Below are 27,758 nucleotides of genomic sequence, written 5' to 3' on the forward strand. Positions count from 1 at the left end.
AATGCTTTGTTAATTTTAATCTGAAAAAAATTATTTGTCTACCCACCAACTATATGTAGTTTAAGTATTTATTATTTGCCGTTTTGTTATTATTATTATTATTATATTTATTTATTACTGATTGATTGAATTTCTTTATTCTTGATTTGTTTATTTATTTTTCATCTATTTTATGCAGAAAAATAAAAATTAAGATATTTGAGAACAGTGGAATGTTTCATCAGAGCTTTTCTTGTAGAAAATCGGAACCAAAGCACTGAAAAAGTTTGTATATTTTTCTGTTTTTAATAAATGTGTTTTGGAAAACCTGATGTGGCCCAGCCTCGCCCAGATCCTAGCTCCAGTGGCCCCCAGGTAAATTGAGTTTGAGACCCCTGCTTTAAGACAAGGGACTCAAACTCGGTTTAATAGTGGGGAAGTCTGGGTGAGGCTGGGAACGCCAGCATAACTCACGATATGATACGTGATACATGCTAACAATAATGATATCGTGATACGGTGATGGGGTGAACCAAATAATGACATAATTTCATGGTATATATTTTGCTGTGTTGATTGGCGTTTTAAAGCAGGTATCGGCTAATGTCGATAACGTCCCTTTTCACTGATATCAGCCGATACCGATCTGTGACCGATCGATTTGAGCATCCCTATCGATAGCGTGCAATGTGGTCATTACACATCATTTCACTCCCAGTGTTTGAATGACACCCAAGGATCATGGTGGGAAATGGCTATCAGCAACCACAGACTCTGTGAGCTTGTAACCATTCAAAGTCCTCCTTTATAGGCTGCCATGTTCCTTGTCTTCTTTATTCATCATTGTCTTTGTTTCTGGCCTTTAACATGTCCAACATGCCGCCTCATTTTAAAGCATTAGCCCGCCAGTGGCCTCCGTTTGATGAACATGTTTGATGGTCATGAAAAGAAAGCCTTGATCTCGAAGGAATAAAGCACACATTGATCTTCTCATGGGTTTGTCTCTCGGCAGGTTTTAACTGCTTCTAAATGAACACCTTCAATTAGCAACAGATTGAAAGAAATCACGATATTGCAAACATAGAGTACAGTTTAAGTGTCACTTAGTTTAAAGCCTTATGTCCGAGCTAATGCGGCGGTGGACACTTTTAATACGTCCATAAACGAGACAGCCATTGCCCCCCCACCCACATCCACGTGGTTCTCTCAAGGCCTGTCCTCAATGTCTGCTTGTCTTCACGGTCAAGGATCTCATTAAAGAGCCATTAGGGCCTCTTGTTGTTGTTCTGTGCATGTCAAGACTGTGACAGGCAAACGGGACGAGGAGGAAACGGACTGCAAAACAAAACTCGGACGTACCCAAAGAATACGGAATGAGACCCGGGTCAACAGAGGACAGGAAGCTTTAGTGTGTCAATTAGCTTGTGGCACACAGTCAGTTGTAGCTAATATTAGGCAGGGGGGGTGGGGTGCACCTCCAACAGAATGATTTATCTGGGAATTTGCAGCATCGGAGAGTCAGGGGTCATTCTTGGATGATCGGTGAATTGACATGGAAATACCTTGACAGTCTCTGAATGACGTATTACAAGCTTGGACTAAGCAGCATGTGGCAAAGCTTCTATTCGGGTATTCATGCTCTTTTAGAGCTCTTTGAGATGTTCCTTATTATAAAACAATAACTTTGAGGACGAGAATAAGAGTAGATTAGGATCTCCCTCGCTTGTTTGCTCCATTTTTCATGACGTCATGAAGGAAAAACCTCTCTGAGCGAAAAGAGCCTAACCTGTATCCGCCCACCACTTCACAAAGAATGGGGGTGCTGCAGCCTATCCCAGCTGTCTTTGGGCGAGAGGCGCGGTACACCCTGGGCTGGTGGCTAGCCAATCACAGGGCACATATAGACAAACAACCATTCACACTCACATTCATACCTATGGATAATTTGGAGTCGCTAATTAACCTAGCGGCGGCACGGCGGTCAAGTGGTTAGACCTCACAGCTAGGAGAGCAGGGTTCAATTCCACTCTCGGCCATCTCTGTGTGTAGTTTGCATGTTCTCCCCGTGCATGCGTGGGTTTTCTCCGGGTACTCTGGTTTCCTCCCACATTCCAAAAACATGCTAGGTTAATTGGCGACTCCAAATTGTCCATAGGTATAAATGTGAGTGTGAATGGTTGTTTGTCTATATGTGCCCTGTGATTGGCTGGCCACCAGTCCAGGGTGTATCCCGCCTCTCGCCCAAAGACATCTGGGATAGGCTCCAGCACCCCCGTGACCCTCGTGAGGAAAAAGCGGTAGATAATGAATGAATGAATGAATAATTAACCTAGCATGTTTTTTTGTGGGAAAACCCACGCATGCACAAGGAGAACTTGCAAACTCCACGCAGAGATGGCCGAGGATGGAATCAAACTTGGGTCTCTTAGCTGTGCGGTAACCACTCCACCGCTGTGCAGCACTGGTAAAAAAAAAATAATTAAAAAAGCAGGCTTCACTGCATATCTTAAAATAATGCCTGGGGTTCTGCCAAGTATCTGTTAGCCAACTACAAACACGGCAGCTATACGTTGATGTATTTCCACTGCATCCGAGGAGGTCCGTGTCTGGAGTTGGTAACACCGACTCGGCTGACTTAACAGCTAGCAAAAACGGGGGGTTTGGGGGTGGGGGGTGCAGGCGAATCTATTGTAATTATGTAATTAGCTAGCAGGGGGATTGGAGAGCGATGGGAGAGCGAGCCTTGTGTCTAAATAAACATTGTTTTCCCATTGGTTGGTGGTCCTGGACATAAAGCCCCATGAAAAGTGGGGATCAACTCTATTATGCAAGTCTGTATTCTCCGTCTGAGTTCAGAATATAATCGGTAGGATTTCCTTAAAGAACGCTGATCCTTGGCGGCAGCACTCGCACACAATCTGTGGTGAATTATGCATATACCTGTGTGTGTACCCTCAGGGAAGAATAGTGTAGTCCATGTCATACATTATAAATGAATAGGAAAAATGCACCGTACCCAAACAACTGCTGTCCTGAGCAGGTGATGTGAAAACCCAACAGGGTTTAAAGACATGTTTCTTTTGTAATAGCGGACTCCAGGGGGGTACCTGCAAGGACAAGCAAGCGATGCGGCTGCTTTGGGTCCAAATGAGCCTGTCTGGAGTCTTTAGCCTCTGGCCCAGATCAAGCCCACCCTCATAGATCCACAGCACATTTCCCAACTCATCCGAATGCTTTGAAAAGCCTCGCCATTAGCTTACCACTCAATGTTGATTAATTATGAAATCAGAGGTGTTTCCAGTCCCCAGTAGATCTGGTCCAGTCTGGCGGTCGATGTTGCCTTCTTAAGTTTCACCCAGGGGTCACCGCGAGCAAATGAGGCCTCTCTTTTGACCATGAGAGAGGCTGGTAGAAACAACAAGAGCGAGAGGAGAGTTGCAGCTGCTCTTTGTGTGTCTTGTGCAGAACTGATTTAAAGCCACAGGAAGAAGGCTACTCAACACTCCGGGCACGTCCCTGAAAGCAGCAAGCAGAGGAAGCACTATTGCCATTCAGCAGCATCGACCGCAGATACCTAAATGAGTCTGCTCTGTCCTGCAGTGGCGAACGTGACAGATTGCCACGGGGTGCAGCCTACCCCAGCATGCCCCCCACCCCCATTCTGGTTTCAGCTTCGGCATGGGCACACGAGAACCACAGCAGAAGTCTGTGATCAGCGGTCAAGTTAACATTCTTTGCTGTCAATGTAAAAAGAAACAAAACAAAAAATGTGGATTCATGCTTGACTTTGATGTCAGTGAGAGATGCTGACTGAGTTGAACCCTGCCAGCTTGCATGGATTTTTGTTTCTAAAAACTTTCATAAATGAACCTGACCTTCAATTGCTTAAGTTTCCTTTGTGAATATACTGTATGAACAGTATTTAAAAAGCAATTTAAAGTGATAAAATATTTCTTTGGACCCTTTAATGCAGGGGTCTCAAACTCAATTTACCGGGGGGCCACTGGAGCTAGGGTCTGGGCAAGGCTGGGCCGCATCAGGTTTCCAAAAAAAAAAAAAAAAAAAAAACGCATTTATTAAAAACAGAAAAATATACAAACTTTTTCAGTGCTTTGGTTCCGATTTTCTACAAGAAAAGCTCTGATAAAACATTCCACTGTTCTCAAATATCTTAATTTTTATTTTTCTGCACAAAATAAGATGAAAAATAAATAAATCAAGAATAAAGAAAATCAATCAATCACTAATAAATAAATATAATAATAATAATAAAACGGCAAATAATAAAAACTTAAGAAACCACATATAGTTGGTGGGTAGACAAATTATTTTTTCAGATTAAAGTTAACAAGCCATTATTAGAGCCCTGTAGACATGACAAAACACGACTATAGTCACATTTATACTTTTTTTATTTACAACATATTGTGCAACTGCAGGGTCTTGAGACACATGCTAACTCGCAAACTAGAGACCTAGCGACCTAAACAGTAGCCTTCAAGTTATTTCCTTTAAACTTAAATAGCCAAAAACTTACCACTTCCACATGGATAGAGAGGATAACTATTAACAGTTATTTAACGTTTAACATGAACATTAATCAAACGTAATAATTTTTTCTGGGTACATGATACCATACAGCATCCATATCAAACTTGCGCGGGCAGCACTAACATTAAACTTTCATATCAAGGCGGGGGCCTCAAACTAGTGTCCTGTGTGGCCACATTTGGCCCGCGGGCCGCATGTTTGAGACCCCTGCTTTAATGGCTTCCACTTTTACCTTTCAATGTTTATAACGAATAGCCCGATAGGATTTTGGTTTAGTTAATCAAAGATGCTGCAACCTGAACGGACAATGGGAGGATTACTGCTCTTTTTTTGTTATTGTCTCCATGTATTATTTCACATCCGCTAACATTTGTGTGAGGATGAGGATTTCCTTCCATAAGTCTGCATATTTAAGGTGTCTTCAACTTTTCACCTGATGCCTCTGAGGAAGAGGAGGGGGGCTGGGTTAATATCACGGACAGTGAGATGACAGCTCGTGAATTCTAAAAGCTTTATCGGCTCCCTGCAGACCGCCCGGGCGACTCACAGCGGCCTTTCATTGCTCCTGTGTTGCAGTGAATGTGGCTTTTCAATTAGGGTCACGGCACAGACCTGATAGGGAACCATACAGGATTCCTTACGACGTTAAGAATGCCATCAGAGGGGACAGAGACCAAGAAAGCGTTCGACTCCTCGGATCAGTCAAGGGTTAATATTATATTCATAAATCTTTAATATGAGGCTGAGGGTGATAAATTAGACACATGTTTTTGTCAAATTTATCTTAATTCTCAATTTGCCCCTGCAGATTGATGGCTGTCTCACAACAAAACATAAAAAATCCATACTGCCTCGCTTCCCTTTTCCATATTACATCGATTCAGTGGCAAAATATCAATGTACATATTTCATGTCTCCGACTGCTGAGGATCAAATCAGCATGAAAGCTAATTTCGAACGGCACGGTGGAGCCAGGTTCCTGCCAAAGATATTTGCTGTCATTGTGATAGGAGAGGAAAAATGGGTCAAATATGGTTTATGAATGAATGAATAGCTTTATGTACGCACGTACAAACATAAACATACATGCACTACAAGGCAACAAACCCATTAACTGAGTCATTAAAGCGTAAATGAGATGAAAACAACCCAAAAGATTCAGTCACCGTTTTGACTCCTAATTAGGAGTACCTTTAATTATGAACTCTGGCATATGTAACAGGCTGGATGCTAATTTCTGTTGCCTGGATACGTAGTGAACAGCGGTGGTATTCTGGAGGATGCTGTCAAATCTTCAATGGTGGTTTTGGAGCTGGAGCTGCTAAAATAGAGATATTTTGTTGTGTCTAGTAACATGCTTCAAAGTCTTGTTAGTGCTTTAAACTAAAAGGTTTGTTTTGTTTAATGTGACTTCAGAACCTTTTTCTGTCAAATATATCCTCATATCCTTATTTCTCTGTTTCAAAACAAAAAAAATAGAGGGCCATATGTTTGAGTTAACCAGGCGGTACCCCGTTACAATAGATAAAAGCCGAACATTTTATGTTAATCTCTCTCGAAAGGTTCTGAACTCTTTATGATGCTGTTTGGAGGATCTGACTTCGCCCCTGATGGTCCCTGATGATGCAATTGAACTGTTGATGTTCCAAGAGTAATGTTAGCCGAAAGTATTGCTTCTCAAATAGTGGGGCCCAGTCTTTCAATATTAGTACAGACCTGCCAACATGTACAAATTTATAGTACTCAACATGCAATTTGATTCATGTATATGCTTGTATGCTCTCCATTGTGTTCCAGCTTCACGTTCAGTTTGTACAGTACTAGTATTTCTAATGGGTGGTGGTGGAAAAAATAAGCTACCAAGTAAGGATTAGCTGCATACTTGTTTTAAATGAGTTCCTGTTATTGATAATGCAATTTTGTCCTTGCACAGTAGCACAAGATCGGCATCAAGCATCCTGCATTTATGGCTGACATAAGCAAGCTATAATATTACACCCCTCTTGATACATTGCAGTTTGCACCTTGCAAACTTAAACTTGTTTCATAATGTATGTAGTGCATATTTTTCAAGACGGCACGATCGTGCATCAGTCACTGACCAAAATGGCATGTTCCCAGTAGGGTTCATTCAAAGCACTTGTCAATTCCAGCAACAATGCTAGATTGTAGTTATGGTTATCGTGTTGTAGAGACTAAAACGTCAAACCAAGTGAGTTGAAAGCCTGAATGCAGATTTTGTAAGAGATGGAATCGTCCTTACATTCTTATAGTCTTTCATTGGGATGCTTATTTGCATGCTGTTTTGCTACTGTTACAATATTCACTCACTGGAACATCTGGCCACAAATCTCACCACCACCTTTACAGCTACCGCAAACCAAATTCCTGTAATAATGCAAGTTTGCAGAAACACAAACGTCTGGGGGGGTAATCCTGTCTCTTCACAGATGGTCCGAAGTACTTGAAATTGTCTTTTCCTAATGTAGCTTTTGCTGTTCCAGAGTTGTTTATATTTCAAAACGTCCCTCGCAGCTTGGAAGAAGTGTTATTTTTAACTACACAGATATAATTAAACACGTGGTGTTGGTGTGACTGCAACAAACGCACCACCTGTGGTTTAATCATTTAATTCATACCAAATAGGCAAAATTGAACATATTTTGTTTGGTAACAGAGCCACTAAGCAGCATATTCAACGTTATTCTGGATTTGATTACCTCTAATGCCCCCAGGCTCTCAGTCTTTGTTGTGAAAGAGCTTCACTTGATGACATTTAAAAAAACAAGACGACAAATCATTTGAGTAGAAGAAAGTGTCCTTCAGGGAGCGGCTGCCTTCTTAGTCCTATCCCTTCATCTATTTTCTGACTGCCTCCCTTGCTTTCACAATAAGTGTATCTTCTTACCTCTCCACGGCAGTTATGTGTGTAGTGGTGTTCACTTTTTTTTGTGTAACTGTAATCTTAAGATCTACGTTTTGATGATTTGTCATGGTGTCATTTTTCTTATATTTGTGCTACAATGTTATTGCAATATTTTGCCAATAATAACATTAGTATTACGATGCAGTCATTAGTATGTACACTACAGATCAAAAGTTTGGGATCACTTGCAAATTTCTTTGTTTTGCAAAGAAAAACACATTTTCATGTATTTCACAAACATTTTTATCCATTTCACAAACAATTCAAATGAATCAGATGATTTTCAAAGAAGGATGTACATTTTTGCATAGAGGCCTACTATCAACAACTGTCAGTCCTCTGCATCAATCTCCTGGTATGGCTGCTAATCCAAGTTCATCATTTTATAAGGCTAATAGATGATTAGAAAAGCCATCTACAAATCTAAACTAAAACTAAAATCTCTTACCATGCTGTTAACTACTCTCTTCAGAGAGCAGCACAAACTGGGTCTAACAAGGACAGAAAAATGCTGCACAACTGTGCAAGATGACAAATATCTGAGAGTGTGTAGTTTAAGACAAAGATGCCTCACAGCTGCACTAAATAGTAGCCATCAAACACCAGTGTCAGTATCAACAGTGAAGCGGCGACTTCAGGATGCTGGACGTCATGGCAGGACTGCCAAGAAAAAGCCATATCTCAGACTGGACAAAAAAAATGTTCAAGTGATCCCAAACTTTTGAGCGGTCGTGTACATTGCAAGACTCCTTCCTGAGTGTGTCCGGCTGATCATAGCAGCTAAGTTGACAGCGGCTTTCATGCCCTTGGGAGGGTCACCCATGACACACAGGTCATAGGGGAGGCTGAAGACTTTAATTCCACTCTGGCACTCAGGGCCTCTACTTTGGCATTTAATCCAGTGAACAAGAAGACATTACCCCCCACCTTCTGATGAGGGGACAGGTCCTGGCTGTCGTTTGTGCTGTGCCAGCAGTGTTTCAGAATATTCCCCCCTCATGGAGTCCTGAGAGGAAGTACTGGAGAGGGTGCACTTACGGGATTCTCTTGTTCTGCTGGGGTACTTCAACATGCAAACTAGGCTGCATGGACGTTTTTTAAAACGATTCTGAAACTGATGAAGTGGCCAAGTACGTCTGTGGAGCGCCTGTGCAGTCTCCTCAAGGAAGGTGGAGCAGTAGAAGGTGTCTGACATCCACCATCTCATTGATTGTCTTAAATGGAGGAGTGGAAGAAGAATATGGACGTGTTGCCATTTAGACAAAAATGGATGCGTGTTGACTCACATTCGGTGAATAGTAAATCTATCCCACTCACAATATATCCGAGTTTTATTTCTATAATGTTTTCCCTTGAGAAGTCATGCCGACATACAAATGGTTGAATTATGAGGACTGTGCTCACATTTGTGAAATAATGCATGTAGGCTAATACTCGACTAGATTTTCTCCAGCAGTCTTAGTGTCGCTACTGAGGAATTATTCAACAGTGTTCTTAGTTCTTCATCGGCATGCTGGTCTCCACATCTGCCCAGAGAAGTTAGACTGTCTCTCAAAGGGTTCCATTAACATGCAATGCCACGAGATGATCGCGTCCTTTTTTTACCATGGAAATTGTCTTGTGGTTGATCCTTCTTTTGACTTCTGATGACTTTGCTCAATATATATGGTGTGACAGTATGGAAAATGTCGAAGGTGCTAAATAAAGACGAAGGGTGCTGAGTCAGGGGCAAAGTAAAACAAACATCAGCAAAAGTAGACAGTAAACTCTGAAGCTGCGTTTTACACAGCCAATTCTCCCGTGGATATTGGATGTCCTCTGCAGTGTGACCAGTTGGATGATTAAATATGCAGCAGCATTGTTGTTAAGTTGCTTTTAATAACCGCTTCTCTATGGGACAAAGCATCAAGTGTCTTGGTTTGATTTGTTTCATCACTATATGGAATAAACAAACAACGTTTCCACTGTGTTGTCTGACTGATTTCCTCTCTCCCGTCTCTCCTTCCAGTCTGTAAACTGAATCCCATTCAGCACAATCCCAAACACGTTTGTGTTGAGCTGGTGGCACGGACCGTGTTTGTGCATGTGAGATGAGGAGAAGCTAAGTGAGCAACCATAGCCGCTGAAGTCTGACAGCCTGCTGCACGGCAAAATGGACTAGAAGCCCCGCAACTCCGGAGATCAAAGGTAAGAACGATATTTCCCGATTCTTTATGGTCATGGATTTATTTATTGCCAATAAGTTACATTAAGGGACTTCACATGACTACACTTGTATTATTCATCATGTTCCAAAAGCTGTAGAAAGAAGCAGAGCCGTTCTCCATGTCTTGATAATGGTCTGGTCACTTGTAATATATCTATCAATATATATATATATATTAACATCTTCTCCTTTCCATTCTATTCTATAATTTTTATTTTGTTATAATTTGTATGTTTTTATTTAATTTAATTTTAATTTTATAATTTTTTCTGTATTCGTCCCTTTTTTTGGTTTTGGCTTGTGTGGTAATAAAAGAAAAAGAAAAGAGCGTCAATAACTAAATAATTCAACAGGAATTAAAATGCATTTAAATGATGCAATGACTTATGTTGATTTTTTGACCCTTTGTATTGAGCTTAATCCTACAGAGCAGCTCCACACAATAACCCACACAGAAAGATTTCTATATCTTCCAGAATCTGCACCTATTCCAGCTGTATTTCCTTGGCTTTCCAAATTGCTCTGTTTTCATTTATTCCACCCATGGCCCGCCTACAGGCATGCTCACTGTGCTGTGATTGGTCACACTCCCAAGCGCTCCTAAGGACTTCTGGACTACTGCCAAAACTTTAGAGGAGGTATTGAAGTCGATCATAAATTAGAAACACTTTGGAAAGCTCCTTGAAAAGTGGTTAGGAGGAACTGTTAGCTATGATCTACTGGCTGGAGAACCCTGACTTACCGTGTATGAGCTCAAACATTGGTATCATATGTTTGTGTTTATTGAATGCAGACAATCGGTAGTGTAAATTTGGTCATTAAACGTTTTTTGCGGAACTACCCGTGGTTACAAATACTCTGGTAGATCCATTGATTGCGGTGGAAAAGGCTATTAGCAACTCCAGACATCGGTGAGCTGCACAGACAAGCGTTTACTTCCACAAAATAAACACAGTTAGTTCTTCAACATGACAGAGTAACGTTGGAAAGACATCGGGTTTCAGCACCAGTTTGGCGGATAGTTTAGCTTAGCCGATGTTCACAAAACAGACCCATATTGTTCTCTTGGTGATCGGGAATCTGAAACTCCAACCACTTCTGCCTGATGTTGGCAAGTTCAAACCTGAACAAATATTTCCTCTGAGCCATTAGCATTAGCTCCATGCTAACAGTGCTAAATCAGAGCAGTGAAACAGTGCAGCAGAGCGGGGGGAGTGCAAGCCTACAGCTTGTACCCGGGAACGCCCATATAAGGAAGTCCAGCTCACTGTGACATCACAGTGGGTCAGTTTAGAAAAAAAACAAGTGTAACACGATAATAAGAACATATATAGGTTATAGAAGTGTAAAAAGCATAACAGGCCCCCTTTAAAGTATGATAAATACTATATATTGCTTGATATTGTTGAATATGGCATACATACATGGCAAAGCTTTTATCTCAGGAACACAAACAAAAGAGAGGCCATTACAGCTTGCATTGGCGTCCTCTCAGGGCCAGCTCTTTCCTTTCTCCCCGACCTCCCTCTTATGTTTTGTGCACGCTGTAGATAAAGATGGCCTATAGGAAATGACAGTGTTTTATTGGTTTCTACTTTGAGGACAAAATGTGTTGTTGCCTGAAAGCCTCCTGGCACCTGCTACCTGTTCTCTTTTTTATTTATACTTGCTGGTGGGGAGGCGGGGGGGAAGTTATGGGTGTGAGGGAGTAGCTGGAGTTGTCCATCACCAATATAAACAACGTTTTTTTTTTTTTAGTGCAAGTCAAAAATATGACCGTAGCGCCATCCCGTATTATTATGTTTGGGGCCAGTTCAGGTTTCAGGCTTGAGTATTTACAAGAGTCTGTGAAAACAATGCTATGTGTTAAATACAACTGTTGTTAAAAATGTAAACGTTGTTAAATACAACTTGTCAGTGTGTTGACCCGTGGTAGGGAGACAAGTTTTATCCACCAGTAGACTCAAGGTAGGAAGAAAAAATGTCTGTGACGGGACATGGGCGGGGCCAATAAGTCATTGGAAGGATGCAAGAGCCACTTAATAATAATAATAATAATGATAATAATAATAATACATTTTATTTCAAAACGCCTTTCAGGACACCAAAGGTCACTGTACAAAAGAGGGGGGGGGGGCATGTGATGCAGTTACAGGGAGTAAGCTAGTTTGAACAGATGAGTTTTGAGTTTGGATTTGAAGATGGGAAGGGTGGCAGAGTTACGGAGGTCAAAATGGCAATGTTTTGTGATGTAGGTGATAAAGCATATTGTGAATTTTACATAAAATTCAACCTTTTTTAAATTCACATAATATTCCCATAATATTCCCAGGTCAGTAGCACGCTGATATCAAATAGACAGAGGACTTTGTAAACGACTGGGGCTCAAGGCAGTTTGCACCTTAAAGGTCCACCCACTAATAAACAAACTTGAGAAGAGGGGCCTTGGATTCTCCTGACAGGGTTTCTATGCTCTAACTCAGGGGTCCCCAACCACGGACCGGTGTGATTTTGGCCTTTTTTTCACAAATATAAAATAACACAGTGGGGCTAAAAACAAAAGTTAAGTTTAGGGAAAATATAACTCACCTGCTGAATCAGTGGGAGGCCTGAGCTTGTTTCGTTGAGACGAGATGGTCCCATAGGTGTGATGGGAGACAGTGAGTCGTTAATAAATTATTTATTTTTTCTGTGCGCCAAGGACCGGCCTGGCGGTTGGGGACCCGTGCTGTAGCTGTGACAATATTCCATTAATTAATATTGGATCCTATTTTGTGGAAATTCACTTATTGCAGTTGTGTCTGGAACCAATTAACCGCGATAAACAAAGAAAGACTGTATACTGGTGTGAAAAGGACACCCTAATTACCGCAGCAAGATGGCATGTGGCGATGTATTACTTGGAAAATAGGCCTATTTATGCTAAGTGACAGACAAACCCATTTCTAACATGTTTTTCATCTTTTTTTTCCACCACCACTCTCTCCCGCAGCCACCTCCGGCGAATATGAACGGCAGCTCACAGTGCCGCTGTAAAGACAAATTTCTCTGAGGCGAAATCCGCTACTGTCAGAGTGTGACTTCCTACAAACTCTGGCACACGGAAAATAGCTTTTCGGAGACAGTTTCAATTTCATTGCCCACATGTGCAATCTTGCATGAGATGCAAGTATTGACTATCACTTTGGTGCAGATGGTGTATTATAGCCCCCCCTCCCCTAGTATGTGTCAAGCGGTGTTCAGTGTTGCCATTGGGTGAATCAGCCCTGCTAGGAATGAAAAACAGTTTCTGGCCTTGTCATGGTCGTTATTGTTAACTTTGTCGCACTTTGGTTACTTCCTCATGGATTCTCGGGCTTGTCGGAAATTCATGTTTACCTGCCTTGCAGGAAAAAAAAGGTGATGCCATGTTGGATAAAGCCTGTCTTCTTCCCAGTTTGCCCGCTTGTGTGTGCTTGCATTTGTGTGTCGGCTTTAATGAGCTGTTTGCATTGATGTGTTGACTGAGTTCACCCTGCCCTGTCCCCCTAGTCTGGGCCTGCTTGCTGCCAGGGCCCCCCATGCCTTTTTTTCCTCTGTTTCTTCCCTGACTGCTCCTGGAGAGTCACGATAAGGCTGGCTGATGTTTGTCTGCTCCGTGGCAGATTACTGAGGGAGACAGGTACAAGGGTTCTGGCAGTGCCAGTGTGCTGGAGGCCAAAGAACCTGCACCGGATGGCTGAGCTGATCACAGCCTCCCCGGTATGCCGGCTGCTGATGATGGTTGGCCAGTTATGGACATTTATATGTATCACAATATTTTTGTGATCCATCGCGATATGATGATATCATTTAATCAAGGCCGATCAATCAGAGCACCCCAATATAGACCTTCTACTCAATTATGTAATTGGAATGGTTGGCCATATGAGGCACACTCTCGGTCCCTGCAGTGTGACTGCTGATTAGTAAGGAGAACAATTGGAAGCACGCAAGGCTCTTGTTTTGGCAGTTGAACAAAAAATGGTTGGGGGAAAAACAGAATTATATGCAAGAAGTTATATTTCAAATCTTTAATAATGATTTGCAGGGCATGAAGAAGCAGCAAGAAAAAAGAATAAGTACAGCTTATGAATGAATTGGACAATAAATCTGCTGTTGACTGGCCAAAAACGGCGACTGCAAGCATTTGAAATCTGAAATCATTCACTTCACCTTCGGAATGAAGCGCTTCTCATCCTGTATCTGCCAAGCAATTGGACAGCGTACACGCTGAGTTGATAGCCTTCAACACCCAAATAGTATCTATACATCCATCCATCCGTCCGTCCGTCCACGGTCAAACTCACGGCAGGGACCTTAGCTCATCCCAATTTACCGAAGGCGAATGGCGGACCATACCTTGGACGAGTTGACAGCTCGTCACAGATGGAATAAAGGCCGTTTCTGCTGTGTGAACTACAGATGTATGCAAAACGCTGCCTTCTAAGAGCACACACCGGGTGCTGTAGGGATAGACTTTCAATGAAAAAGAAGTAAAACAAAAAATAAGAAAGGAAAGTAATAACCAGCAGAGAAGGAAATTTAAGACGCATGAGGCTCAACCGAGGAGGAGGATAAGACACAATACGGAGTCGCGCTGAAAGGCGGGAATGTGGCAGAGGATTTAGGAAACTTTTGGGGGAAAAGTTTCAGGTGAAGTGAAGTGAAGTAGTATGTAGAGAATGTATTTGTGTTTCAGTGATTTGTCTCCATGCTTTGATTCTGGCACACGTTCTACGTCTGACATGCATCCCTTTTTAAATGGGGCCTTATCTGGTACAGATGTTCTCGTGTTGACTCCACTTGTATCTTATGGAACAGGTGCTTCAAGAATCCTCCGAAATACTCTAGTCAGTAAATGTGACATGATCGTGTGGATGAAATGTGAATAATTTTCTCTAGTCGTCTCTTCAGAGTAAATAGAAGGACAGATCAAGCAACCATCTTTTCACAGGATAGTAGTATATAATATTTGTTTTTTGTATATTTTGAACGTTGTGAATGTGTTCCCATATTATTACTTTTTTTCCCCCCAAACTAATTTAATTAAAATTTTTATTTTGTTTTGCATCTCATATTCTGACTTGGAAAAAAATATATTTTATCTTTAACATTTAATGTCTATGCTACTAAAATGACACAATTCTTTCATATAATATTACAAGTTTATTTTTGTAAAAAATTTTAATTTTTCTTTTGTTAGGATAGGAATTTTGTCCCTTAAAATTTGGAATATTCTTTAAAGATTACAGCAATTTTTCTGCTGTTTATTTTCCATTTTAATTTTCTTCTTGTAAGTTCTTCTCATAATTCATGACTTTATGCCCATAATATTTTTACCTTATTCTCTTAATGTTTATCCCTCATCCTACTTTTACAAAAAAGAAAACTTTATTTTTGTTTTGTTGAACATTTCTGTAACATCTGTTATTTTTCCTTATATTATTATGTTATTTTTGTACAACAACTTTCTTGTTAGATTAAAACTTTTCACTTAATATCTAGATAATAATAATATTTAGATAATAAGTTAATATTTATTCTTACTTACTGCTGATTAATCCAATATGTTTTGCTGTTGTTGTTGGTTTTTTTTTGCATTTATTTTTTTAAATGATATTTTTAGGGCCAATAAAAAACAGCTGCAAATGGCCCCAGGGCTGCACTTTGGATACTCCTGCTCCAACGTATAGTTTATAGTATAGTATAGTTTCACTTCTGTTGTTTTGTCCCTTGAGAAGATATAAGAACATATTTGCTGAAGTATGGGGTGTGTATATACGCTAAAACGAACCAAGTACTTCATTTTTCCTGCCTGCTGTAGTAGCTGTAGTACTATCTTGTTTGCTTTCACTTGGCCTCATTAATACCGGCCTCGGCGTTTCGCCACACTGGCTTGCCTTTAGGAATGAAATACAAAAAGTGTCCCACATTCATTTTGCTTTCAGACATGTCTTGTCTATTAATAACCACTTATTTCGGTATTCCACTCAACACTGTAGTAAATGGAGGGCAGTGATGAATGAACACATATTATCAGCGTCGCCGTGTTTCCACTTTGCACTGAGCCTCCAGTGACGGACCAATAGTGGAGTTGGGTTCCACAGCCGCTTTAATGTGAGTGGCAGGTCCTTATCACAGCTCCCCACTGGTTGATCACAGTTGAAAGGGGGTCAGGCTGACTTAAAGAGCGGCTAATTAAAATGTCCAGGGGACATGCAGTGAGTGAGATGGGAGAATCGAGAAAATTGAATAAAAGGTTTATTAAGTATGGGATAGTACATCATTCAGCGGTCTCTCTCTGCGGTTATTTATAACCAATCGCCTGTATTTATGTGTTTGATTTTTATTAGTCCTTGCAGATAGTGCAGAAAGGACTTTGGTAGGAGAGTTCCCTCGCGAGCAGGCTAATGTAGATTGATAGATTGAGCTTCCAGGGACATCCATTAAATGGCTATTCTGTTATTAGGTTCCTTTCAGCTTGTCTCTGTGGTATGGCCTTTTTCAAATTACCCATTTTCACAGCCGGTTGGAGAACAGAGACTCTGGTATGGCTTGTGTGCATTTGCATATACAGTATGTGTATGACATTGAGGTCGATTTTTGGGCTGGGGTAAAGGTCACTCTTGTATCTACTCGACTGCATTGACACGGCCAATAAAATGTCCCAAAAAAGGAGTATTGAAAAACGTAGCAGTAAAGAATAGTTCAGGCACTCGGGATGAGGATCCTTCAGAATGAATGCATTGATCCCGAACGTACAGTATCTCACAAACGTGAGTACGCGCTTCACATTTCTGCAAAGTTTGATGATATCTTTTCATGGGAGAGCAGTAAAGAAATGGCACTTTAATACAATGTGGAGTGAAGGTATTTAAGCTAAAACAAACACATAGTCTCACAAATACAACAGATACTTATACACGCACCCACACAAAAAAGGACTAACGTGACAACTGACAGATAAGGTGGAAACATCGGGGACGCATATGACAGCTTGGAAAAGATAGATGCCTTGATGCCCCTGCGAACAAACGAAAGCAGAAACACCATGAAAGAAGCGGTTCAAGCAAGGGCAGTGACGAAAGCTGATTGGTCCAAGACTCCACCCTCTTACACAATCTTGAGTGTATAAAAGGCCGGGCAGGGAAAGGAAGGGTGCTTTTTTGCAGCTGCGCTGTAATTAGTCCCGCTTACTTGTAGGCATACAGGGACTGCAGATAAGCCCGGACGTCTGTATTAGGTATTGTTGTCAGGAATAAACAAATCTGGTTCTCATTCTATAATTTGGTTCTTTAAGATTCCCTTATCCTCTATTCGAAACCCACTTAGAGTCCTCAGGGGGAGGATTTCAACAGAAGTAGTCAGTGTACAGCTTGTGTAACTGTATAATATACACTACCGCTCAAAAGTTTGGGATCACTTGGAAATGTTTTTGGCCAGTCTGGGATATGGCTTTGTCTTTCACGTGACATGACAGGATGGACTTCTCTTGGCTTTTTTTTAATGTATTTCTTTGTATCGATTGCACTCCTGGCCGGAATCGCATTTGAGCTGGTTGTAGCATCTACCAGGTGAGAGCTAAGCGACAGCATGTGCACCTTGCACAGCATTCCTTTTGGAACCCATTCTCCAATGGGTGATCACACAGATCCTCTGGATCCTTAGGACCCTGACCTAATTTAGTCCGCAAGCCAACATGCTTTACATGTTGGGTGTGACTGTTTTTGTGAGGTCGAGTGCCAGAGTCCACCTTGAGCAGTGGTGGGCAAACTACGGCCCGGGGGCCACATGCGGCCCAGTTGCTTTCTAAGCATTTCAACTTTTAACATACAAACTGGCAACATGACTTGCAAGTTGGATGTCTTATTTATGAAAAAAACCCAAACAAAACTGTAAAATTAAATACATAGTTTACATAGTTGGATGTGGTCTGATGTTTCCTGAAAAAAGGGACATGAGAACATACAGATAATAGTATAACACTTTTACAGATAAAATTAGACAAATAATTCAAAGAAAATTATAACCATAAAATAGTGTGTGAGTGTGTTAAATATATGTTCTGGTCCCCCGGACAATTTTGTTAACTCAATGCGGCCCACGAGTCAAAATATTTGCCCACCCCTGATCTAGAGGATGTGGTTGACTTCTGAAACTAAAGTATTACCTCTACTGCTACACCTATGCACCCCATGGAACATGCAAGGCACTCAGCACCACAGGTTATTTTTATTAGTATCTTACTTCAATTCAGTTGCATAACCGGAAATCTGACACAGAATTCATTACAATTTCATGGTGAAAATAGTATTTTTATGTCGGAAAGTGGCAGCCACCTTAAAAAATGCTGTCTGTGTTGAAGTTTCCATTGGCTAATGAACTTTACTGAAAAAAGTTGTCCATGAAGAGTATTCACGCCAATTTTGGTGCTTGCATCATTTCCTTTTGAAATATTCAAGTATTCTGCTACATTAAAGTAAGTCCACCATTGTCTTTCATGGACTTAAAAGCTGATTGAAAGGAATGATGTGTCTTCATACTTTGTACTTCTTGAACTCCTTGCGGGCGTAGAAGGAAGTGTGGGCCACCACATAGTTTGAAATGTGAAATGTCAACTTCAGTGATGTTTGAAAAATCTCTTAGATCTCGTGACAAGTCTCTCTTGATGATATCTGGCTTTGATATTTGGCTTTAAACCTTTATAATAATACCCAAAAGTCCAACATCTGTTGAGTTGGTGGCGGACACATTGAAATGTTGGACCCACACCAAAAAAGTGAACGTAGGAAGTGATGAGGCCGACTGCCTCTATGTCATGTGGTCATGTGGTTACAAGGTGAAATGTACCAGGTATTCTTCTCCATCAACCTCTCAAATACAGTAATTGCACAATTTAGACGACAACTTCTAGCCTTATTTTAAAAGAGCATCATCTTTGATCGATGACAACCGAGCGACTCGCTTTGAGCCTTGAAAGTGTTTCAGATAGACAGATTGATTGGTCCTGATTAATTGATATTGCTGCAGAATTTATATGAGATGGGATGTTAAGGGGGAGCACTAAAATATATAAATGGATCCCAGCCAGGAGTCGGGGGTAAGAGGGAATAACCAATGAATGGACGTTAGACATAATGATTGCTGAGCACCATTCATCATTTTGTTACACAATGATCCCGACATGACAATTTACGTCACATGCACAATGTCATGAATTTTATGCAATGCGAAGCGCCATATTATCCCGATGCTGGGATGAGGAGGACATACACTAGGAAGGAGAGTGGAGCCAGCTTTATTACTTTATACCAGGGGTCACCAATGCTGTGCCAGCGGGTGCGCATGCGCCCACGTGGACCACTTAAGGCGCCCGCGAGGCATCTTCTAAAAATAGCACTGGTCACAAATTATCATTTTTGTTATTTTGTGCTTTACATTTTGAATCAGAATTGCTTACATTAATGTATTTTTTCTAATCGTCTTATAACATCAAAAGTTAAACGTCCGCTTAACGTCCGCTCACCGCTTTTCCGATATAGTACAGCAGTAACGAGGAGTTAGCTTACTCGTGCAGTTTAGCCCCCAAAAACATGGCAGAAAAGCGAAAAAGGACTTACATTTTCCACAATGATTGGGAGGAAGAATTTTTCTTTACATATTTTGAAGAAAAATGTGTCTTATTTGCGGGACGGCTGTTGCAATACCAAAGCGGCGCAATGTGGAGAGACACTTCAAAACTTGTCACGAAAGCTTCAATGCGAGCTACCCACCCGACAGCGCATTAAGGACAGAAAAGGCCAGTTTGTTAAAGGCAGCTTTGGACAAACATGGGACTTTTTACACTAGGCAGGTGAAAAAAATCACAGAAAGGTGTTTCCTCTGACTTTCAAATATGTGAGCACATAAATAAATGTTTTTTGTTAAAAAATATGTTTTTGTTACCATTATTCATTCATTCATTCATTTTCTACCGCTTTTCCTCACAAGGGTCGCGAGGGTGCTGGAGCCTATCCCAGCTGTCTTCGGGCGAGAGGCGAGGTACACCCTGGACTGATCGCCAGCCAATCACAATGCACATATAGACAAACAACCATTCACACTCACATTCATACCTATGGACAGTTTGGAGTCGCCAATTAACCTAGCATGTTTTTGGAATGTGGGAGGAAACCGGAGTACCCGGAGAAAACCCACGCATGCACGGGGAGAACATGCAAACTCCACACAGAGATGGCCGAGGGTGGAATTGAACCCTGGTCTGCGTGCTAACCACTAGACCACCGTGCAGCCCTGTTACCATTATTGTGGAAAATAATTAACATTGATATGTGAGCAGTCGCTTCACATAGTGTTACTACTACTATTTCTTTTGTTCTGAATACTAAAAAATGATCCGTGCAGTTTTGTCATTTTGGAAGTTCACCGCAAACAGGTCATGTTGCCCTTCATACTATCCGTGCTCACAAAGTAGCCCCTCGGCCTCAAAAAGGTTGGTGACCCCTGCTTTATACATTGACTCAAATACAAAAATAAGTGTAGACAAGGATTTTCATTGAAACCACAATCATTTATAATATAGAGAGTTTGTAATTGTAGAGAAATACTCAATCTATTTTGGTTATGCTATTTTCAAGCAGGAATGCGAGATGATTTATGAGGTTAGGAAACGTGGAAACATGTTTATGTGCTTGATGGACAAGTGTGTGTGCACACAGGCCATTCAGAAAACACCTCAGCTTTTCCCAAAGTTCATTGCCTGACCCTGAAGGCGTTGAAGCAGAATGCAATTCACAGTGCAGTCAATTCTTAAAACTCCTGGGTTTTCATGGCTTCTGTTCTGACTCCAGCAGATCTCATTTAGCATTCTGGCCCCGCTCTTGTGCGAACAGAGGCTCTCACACCACAACTTACATAACTTACAGTAACTCTGGGAAAGGATGTTTTCACACTCGTATCTGTTGGATTTATGGAGACACTATATAGACAAAAGTATGTAGACATGCTTCTTAAGAGATGAGACCTCTTATTTCCCTCTGAAACTCGTTTTTTTGGTCAAACGTGATTGCTATCACCTGAACTCCGGCGCTTGAGCTTTAGTAGATTTTAGAATTGTTTTCAACCCAAAATATGGCATTTTGGTTTGTAATATTTGAGTTACGTCACATAATACTTAATACAAAAGCTGGCCAGTCAAGTCCCATGATGAAATTATCAGTGCAAACTCTAAGGATCTTCCCGAGACTGAAAGGAGTAATAAGAAAAGACTGTCAAAGCAAAACAAATTAGCATTATTTTTCACCATTTTGTGCCATTTATAGGCTGCTGTTATCTTTTTTTTTTTTTTCAAGTAACCCTCATGTAGTCTATTTCCTTCCGAAACAACAGCTTGTCCTTGAGCTTAAAAGTTTCTTGGTTGAACAAAGGCAAGAGAGATCCCTCTGATACTTTACACTTTGCATCCCCCTCACCATCTCACACACACTGCAGTGTTTTCAAGCCCTAATGCTATTTATAGGCTGCTCCCAAAAAACTTTCTCAGTATATTAAGACATGTTGAAAGCTTTTGCTGTCATCCAACTAATAACGAATGGCACCTTGAGCTGCAACTCCACTAAAAAGGCCTGCTGAACGCCAGGCCCCAAATCAATGTCCTTGCAAATTGACTCTCCCCTACAAACGGAGATGTGTTGGTTGCATCACTGATCAGCAAACAAAATAGTTTAAACAGTAAATAATAAATGAATAAATAAACAGAAAATAATTACAAACATAAATGAATCTCATAAAAAGCGACATCACAGTTTACGGCGCTTGATATAATGGATACAAGCGAGGCATTTTTCTTCTCTTTCCACAGGCGAAATGATCTCTTCAATCATTCACTCTATTTAGAAAATTCCAACAATAAATGTCGCACTTTGGGATAAAAAAACCTAGCATGTAAACGACTTGGCTCTCAATCGTTACACATAACCATTATTTCACATTTGATTAAAACGATCGGGTCAGTCAATGTAGATCCTCCCCTCAGGGTCCATCTCAACCTGCCACTGACCTTCACTGACTTGAGGAACCTTATTGTGGGGGGAGAAACGGAGGGGGGGCGGAGGAGGCGTCCTGCTAGAAATTAGAACATAACAATAAAGGGCAAGTAAGACGGTGCAAGGAAGGGACACATCAATACACGAAGGACAAAAAGGCACAACACTATAATGCAAATAAATTCCATTCCCGCTGTGGCTGAGTTATGATGGTCATTCCGCCGCACGACATCGCCTTTCCGTTTCCTTTCTGCAGTTGTGTGCTTGCACGCAGCAGCATTGATTCACAAAGAGAATACTCAACACCTTGGAAACTTTTATGTGGTCCTTGAAGGCCTCCTTGAAGTGAGGAGTCACAATCTTGTATCAACTTTTGATGTGTTTAAATGTAAAAACACATATTAATATAGGAGATAATAAGAGTTTTATTCATCTGTTATAGATATCCCAACATTCTTGCGGTATTACCGGTATTACCATCCGTCATCTTGTCATACAAACACGTCCATTTGTAAAATAATCAACGCTGCTGCCCGACTGCTGGCTTTGTTCATGCCTCATTGCATAATGCACAACTCTCACTTGCAGGCTACGGGATCTCTGCAGGGACATACCAAATAAGGGAGTGCAATTTTTGAAAGCATTGCGCGCAAAAGCGCTGAGCTGTGCTCTCCAACGCTACTAGCATCATCGTGAAATGATCAGACATTTGCACCTGAGCCAAAACTAACAGTTACAGACCATAAAGCGTGCAATAACCCTTCGCCCAGTTATAGCTGTATGGGACTAGATTATGGCCGACGTATCCTCGACTGAATACTCAGCAGATGTCAGCCAAGGACGGTGGAAGACGAGTCACATCATGGCAGGACGTTGTCCCATTGAGGACGAACGTTTTTGCCTCTCTATGCTAGGCTGTAGTTGTTATTTTGAGTAAGCGTGTATCGTATATTGACTGTACTTAAGCAAAAGGCAGTGGGAGAAAATGCATGCTGTATTATTTATGCTCCAAACCTTCCCTGACTTTATTAGCTACTTTTGCCTGTGTCCTTGCTCTCCTTTTCGTCCCCTGGAGTGTGCCGCAGCTTTTTAATGGATCCATCAAAAAAGCGATTTCTGTTTGGCTTCACCTCCCAGAAACAATATTATATATTATCCGCTCACAGTCTGTTTGTCTTTTATGCCAGAGTCCATCAGTGATGGTGCAGCAGTCCACCAGATGGATACTGGAGGTGCGGCAAAAGTACGAGGTACATTTTGTACCTTGCAGCTTTTAGGCTTTTGTCCATTGGAGTACTACACAAAAGGTTATTTATCTATTTAAAGGAATACGGTTGTGTACTTAGCCATTAAACATACTGTATTCATGTGCACGGTTATTGTGGTCAGTCCGCCACCTTTGACGCATTTTTGCAGCGTAGAAGAATGAGCCGAGTGGGGCTTGTGATGGATTTGTTTGTGTTTTAGCGGGATTAGGTAATAATATCAAATACCGTTTGGGGCCAATGAAGGGACTCATTATGACACTCCATATTTAAAAAGAGAGAGTGCTGTGGTGTCCTTGTTCTTCTTTTGCATATATTTAGGTGAGTGCAAATATGATTAGGAATATTCAAAACAGCAATGCTGTGAACAAAATGTTATTTGGTAATGGTAATGGTTTAATTTCATTTGAACATGCATCAGATTACAATTGAATGCATCCCATAATCAGTTCACAGTTCCACATGTCCAAAAAGAGTATAAAGAAGCAAAGCTTATTAAATCCTACCCCTCCATTTGGTATTTTTACAATCAGTAGCTGTTACATTTGTACACTTCCTACCTTTGTAATATAATGTAATAATTTAAGTTTTTTTTTTATGTTTTGAATTGTTTTGAATGTTTTTTGAATGTGAGTGTGAATGGTTGTTTGTCTATATGTGCCCTGTGATTGGCTGGCGATCAGTCCAGGGTGTACCCCGCCACTCGCTCGAAGACAGCTGGGATAGGCGCCAGCACCCCCGCGACCCTCGTGAGGAAAAAGCGGTAGAAAATGAATGAATGAATGAAGTTTTTTTTGTTTTAATTTTTTTTTTATTATTTTGTATTTTTATTTTATTTTTATTTCTTTGTCACATACCGTGAAGTACGAGGTGATATGACCATACAATGACATAATGGGTACCATAGTAACCGTCAATATAGTGATATATATACCACATCATGACTGGTTCAAGACTCTTCATTCTTGGATTTAGCAAACATCAACTGCTTGTATTGTTTCTGGAATTCACTATATAATAAAACACTAAGTAGATGTTCAAAATGCTAAAATAAGAAATGGAAGTGAGACCAAAGAAATTGAGGAAGCTATTTTTTGCAAATAATCATTAACGTGAAATAGGCTGTTCATCTGCTGCTCAAAAGTTTAAGACCACAGCTGAAAAAAAAAATAAATCCACCTAAAATAGAAAATAAGCAAATGCCAATGAGTGTGCCATTCTTGTTAATCACCTGAAAAGATGGTAGTTAAATTGGTTAAATCAATATTTTGGTTTTTAAATTATTGAAATGTCTTAAAATTGTTATCAGGGGTTAGCATTAAAGGGACGGGACAGGAGTGAAAAGATGTTAGCAGCACAATCATAGCTATTTTTGGACTCCTCAGTGAATAATGCAAGCGTCTCATATCCAGAAATCAGGCATATGTATCCATCCACTAGTTATTGTTCCTTTAGGCCTTACTACAGCGGCCGGAGCGCAGCCTCTTCTTACTCTCATGTATAATGTCAAGCCGAGGAAGTTTACTATGTCGACATTTTTTCTCTCACTCCACCATCGGTCTTCTTTCAGAGAGGCAGAGAAGTACACAAATAAATGTCGTAATATGGCTTTTTTTTTTTCAACTCAACTTCAATACAATGTAAGACTTTTCCCACACAGGGCATCTTTAATTGGCTGGTGTGATTCAAGGGGACCTAAATGCTCATTTTCGGGACTTTGTATAGTGTTCTGGAGTCCTATAAAGCAGATACATACGAAAAGCCACACAGAAAGCTTTCTAGATCTTTCAGGATCTGCATTTATTTCTAGTGTTAGCATCGTTTAACGTGAGAATGCCATATTTATAGGTCAAAAAAGCAGAAAAACATGAGAGACTTTTTTTTGTTCTGGTTTGGATAGCTTTATGGCATTTTTTTTTTCAATTAACGTTTTGATCATCTGATAAACAGCTTATTCCAGTTTCGTTGTTTTCAATAAAGTGCTTTTTGTCACACTGCCCTTTCTTGCTTTTGGATATTATAGCTCAAACTAAAAGCACATTAAAGGTTAACTCTAGTTATCTTTCTACTAGTATACTCTAATATTCATTTTATATTTATTAACACTGAAAAGGAATTGGTGTGTGATTCTATGTACCAATGAATATTTGCTTTAATTATGTCATACCCATGACAGCTGTTGGGTCCGTCTGAAAAGCATTTATTTTTCATGTCTGGAAAATGACATTTGGGCAGAAACAGAAAGCAAGAGTGTGACTAATACCAGTTTATTTGTGGAAATGTTCACGGCATCTGCTAAGTCCATAAGAAATTACACGGAAAAAACACATTCCAATTTACCACTGTAGTGGTTTTTGTCCAAATCCCCCAATGCGTCTAATTGGACTGTGTCATTAGGCTTAAGGTCGTCCTGCAACAAGGTGTTTGCAAGACCACACGGACCGAGTGAGGGGCGGGGGTGCAGGTCATCGACATGTAGACAGGCTTTCATCCACGCGGCACAGAAATCGATGGCGGCGTAGCAGATGGCAGCAAGATCACTGGGAGCATTCTGCGCTCGCCTCTTTGTGCTGCATTGCCTCATGGGAAATCCATGATATCTGTGCTCTATAATGACGGTGGACGATGATGCATGTGCTGTTATATGTATTATTTGACACCGGTGTCCTGTTTGAATGTTGGGGGCAAACTAGCATAGCTACTACAGAAATGAACACACTCCCATAAATGGATGAAAAAATATCTTATTATTTTATTGGTTCATTTTGTTCTGTGAAGTCCAGTCTTGTAAGATCGCACGGCGGCAGAGCGCCGATCATCCGAATGTAGTCTGCGCCTCATGCTGGGCAGAAGAATACAGTGTGTCTGCTCAGCCACAGCGAGGAAGACTAACATTGCTTATCCGTTGTCTTTTTACACATCATTATGTCTCCCAAGCTGCAGTGTGCCAGGGAAAAGGAAATCCATCAGCATGGAAGTGAAAATGAACGTCATAAAATGAGAGAGGACACATGCCCACCCACCAAGATTGGCCGCTCGTTTGGCAGTAACTGCTCACTTGTCACAATTAATAATGTGTGGATACATACTGAAGTATTTATACTTCCAATACCATCAAAGTATTGATACTTTTGCTACTCTAGTCGTGTTAAGGTAATATCTGTCTGAACCGGTTGGTCTATTGAAACGGAGCCGTGTGATTGAAAATGGGATCAGTGGGATCGCATATGTCTTGTCGCAACCATTAAAGGTTATTGAATGCTAATGGATGCTAGAGGCGTCATGGACTGCTGTTATGTATCTATGCATGTTGTTAGGAATGGAATATTTCCCACTCTGTTTTGGATAAGTAGCATATTTGCGCTTGTTCACAACCGAGAGATAACGCCCAATCACCCAATCAGGCCTTTCACTTGGAACAAACACACTTTTTTTAACTCAGCCATTTTTCAAAAGCCGTCCCTCTCGGTACCGGACATTTTTGATGATTTTGACTGATTTTTCAATCTATAATCAATCAATTAATCTATATCGCTATATGGTATAGACCAGGGGTCGGCAACCTTTCCTATCAAAAGAGCCATTTTACCTCCTCGCTCACTAAAGGAAAATACACTGGAGCCGCAAAACAATTCATAAACAATATCTTATAAACTTTCAAAAGCAAAAAAGGGGTATCAAAGTACTTCAGAGGAGAAAAAGCGGAGTTCATTGAGTACTCTTGCTAGTATCGGAATTTGCTAATATAGAATATAAATGTACATAAATATCTGTGTAAATTAAATATAAACTCTTTACGTTTGTTGACAAACATGTTTACTCTGGCCCCTAACAAATTCGGGTATTAAATATTTGAGCATTGCAAAGGGAGCCACAACAAAGAAGCTGAAGAGCCACATGCGGCCCTGGAGCCGTGGGTTGCTGACCCCTGGTATAGACTCATCTTTCATTAGGAAAAAAATGGTTTGTTTGTACATTTTTCCATTCTTTAATCAGCAGCAGAACAGGTAGGTTTCAGCAAAATATCAGTTCCCAACAAAAAGGGTACAATATCCATTTCAAGCTTAGCTTTCCCTTTGACACAAATTTAGCTGTATACATTTAGTCGACATGTCTAAACAATGATGCCACAACATAAAGAAATAAACAAATCACTAATTGAAAACATGAAAGTATCTTTTTTTGCAAATCTAACACCATGAACTATTTACAATTTTCAGATTTGCAACTGAGCTTAGTGTATGCATGCGTTTCCGCGTGTGTGGATGGGTTAAAATTTCCCATTCCCTTCACATTTTTTGTCTTAAAACTACATCAAATGTGTAAAAAAAACATAAAATAGGTTTAAATGTTCTTGGGAGCGAGCGGTCAGGTTGGAAAAAAACAGATCACACCAACAAACATTTTCCCCCTCATTGGGACAACCCCCACAGAGGGTTCGTGAGGAAGCAGTTTGATTTTTGAGACCGCTCAGACCTCACTAGGCACTCGGCTGGGTCTGGGCTGGGTGGCTGACCGTTCTCTCCAGTGCTGGCATTGCAGTTGCTTGTATTCACTCTTAATTGAAGGAATTGTTCAACTGATTTTTTGACTCAGATATTTATTTCACTGTTGAAAAAACATAAACCAAAACACATTTAGACATATTTTACGTGTTTTAGCACATTTGATGCAATTTTAAAACAAAAAACGTGAAGGGAATGGGAAATTTTAACCCATTCACACACGCGGAAACGCGTGCATACACTCGGCTCAGTTGCAAATCT

The 27,758-nt window shown here is 40.7% G+C and overlaps 1 protein-coding gene across 2 annotated transcripts in view; it reads left to right on the forward strand.

Moving 5' to 3' along the window:
* grik4 (glutamate receptor, ionotropic, kainate 4) overlaps window positions 1-27,758 on the forward strand; it is a 270,511-nt gene that overhangs the window by 47,868 nt on the left and 194,885 nt on the right. For both annotated transcript variants that reach the window (XM_058079390.2, XM_058079391.2), the window contains exon 2: window positions 9,465-9,643. The gene's annotated coding sequence lies outside the window, so the exon portion shown is untranslated. The remainder of the gene's footprint in view (window positions 1-9,464; window positions 9,644-27,758) is intronic.

The sequence above is a fragment of the Doryrhamphus excisus genome, linkage group LG8 (genome assembly GCF_037039965.1).
Source record: "Doryrhamphus excisus strain RoL-2023G ecotype Guam linkage group LG8, RoL_Dexc_Guam_v1.1, whole genome shotgun sequence".
Taxonomy (NCBI): Eukaryota; Metazoa; Chordata; class Actinopteri; order Syngnathiformes; family Syngnathidae; genus Doryrhamphus; species Doryrhamphus excisus.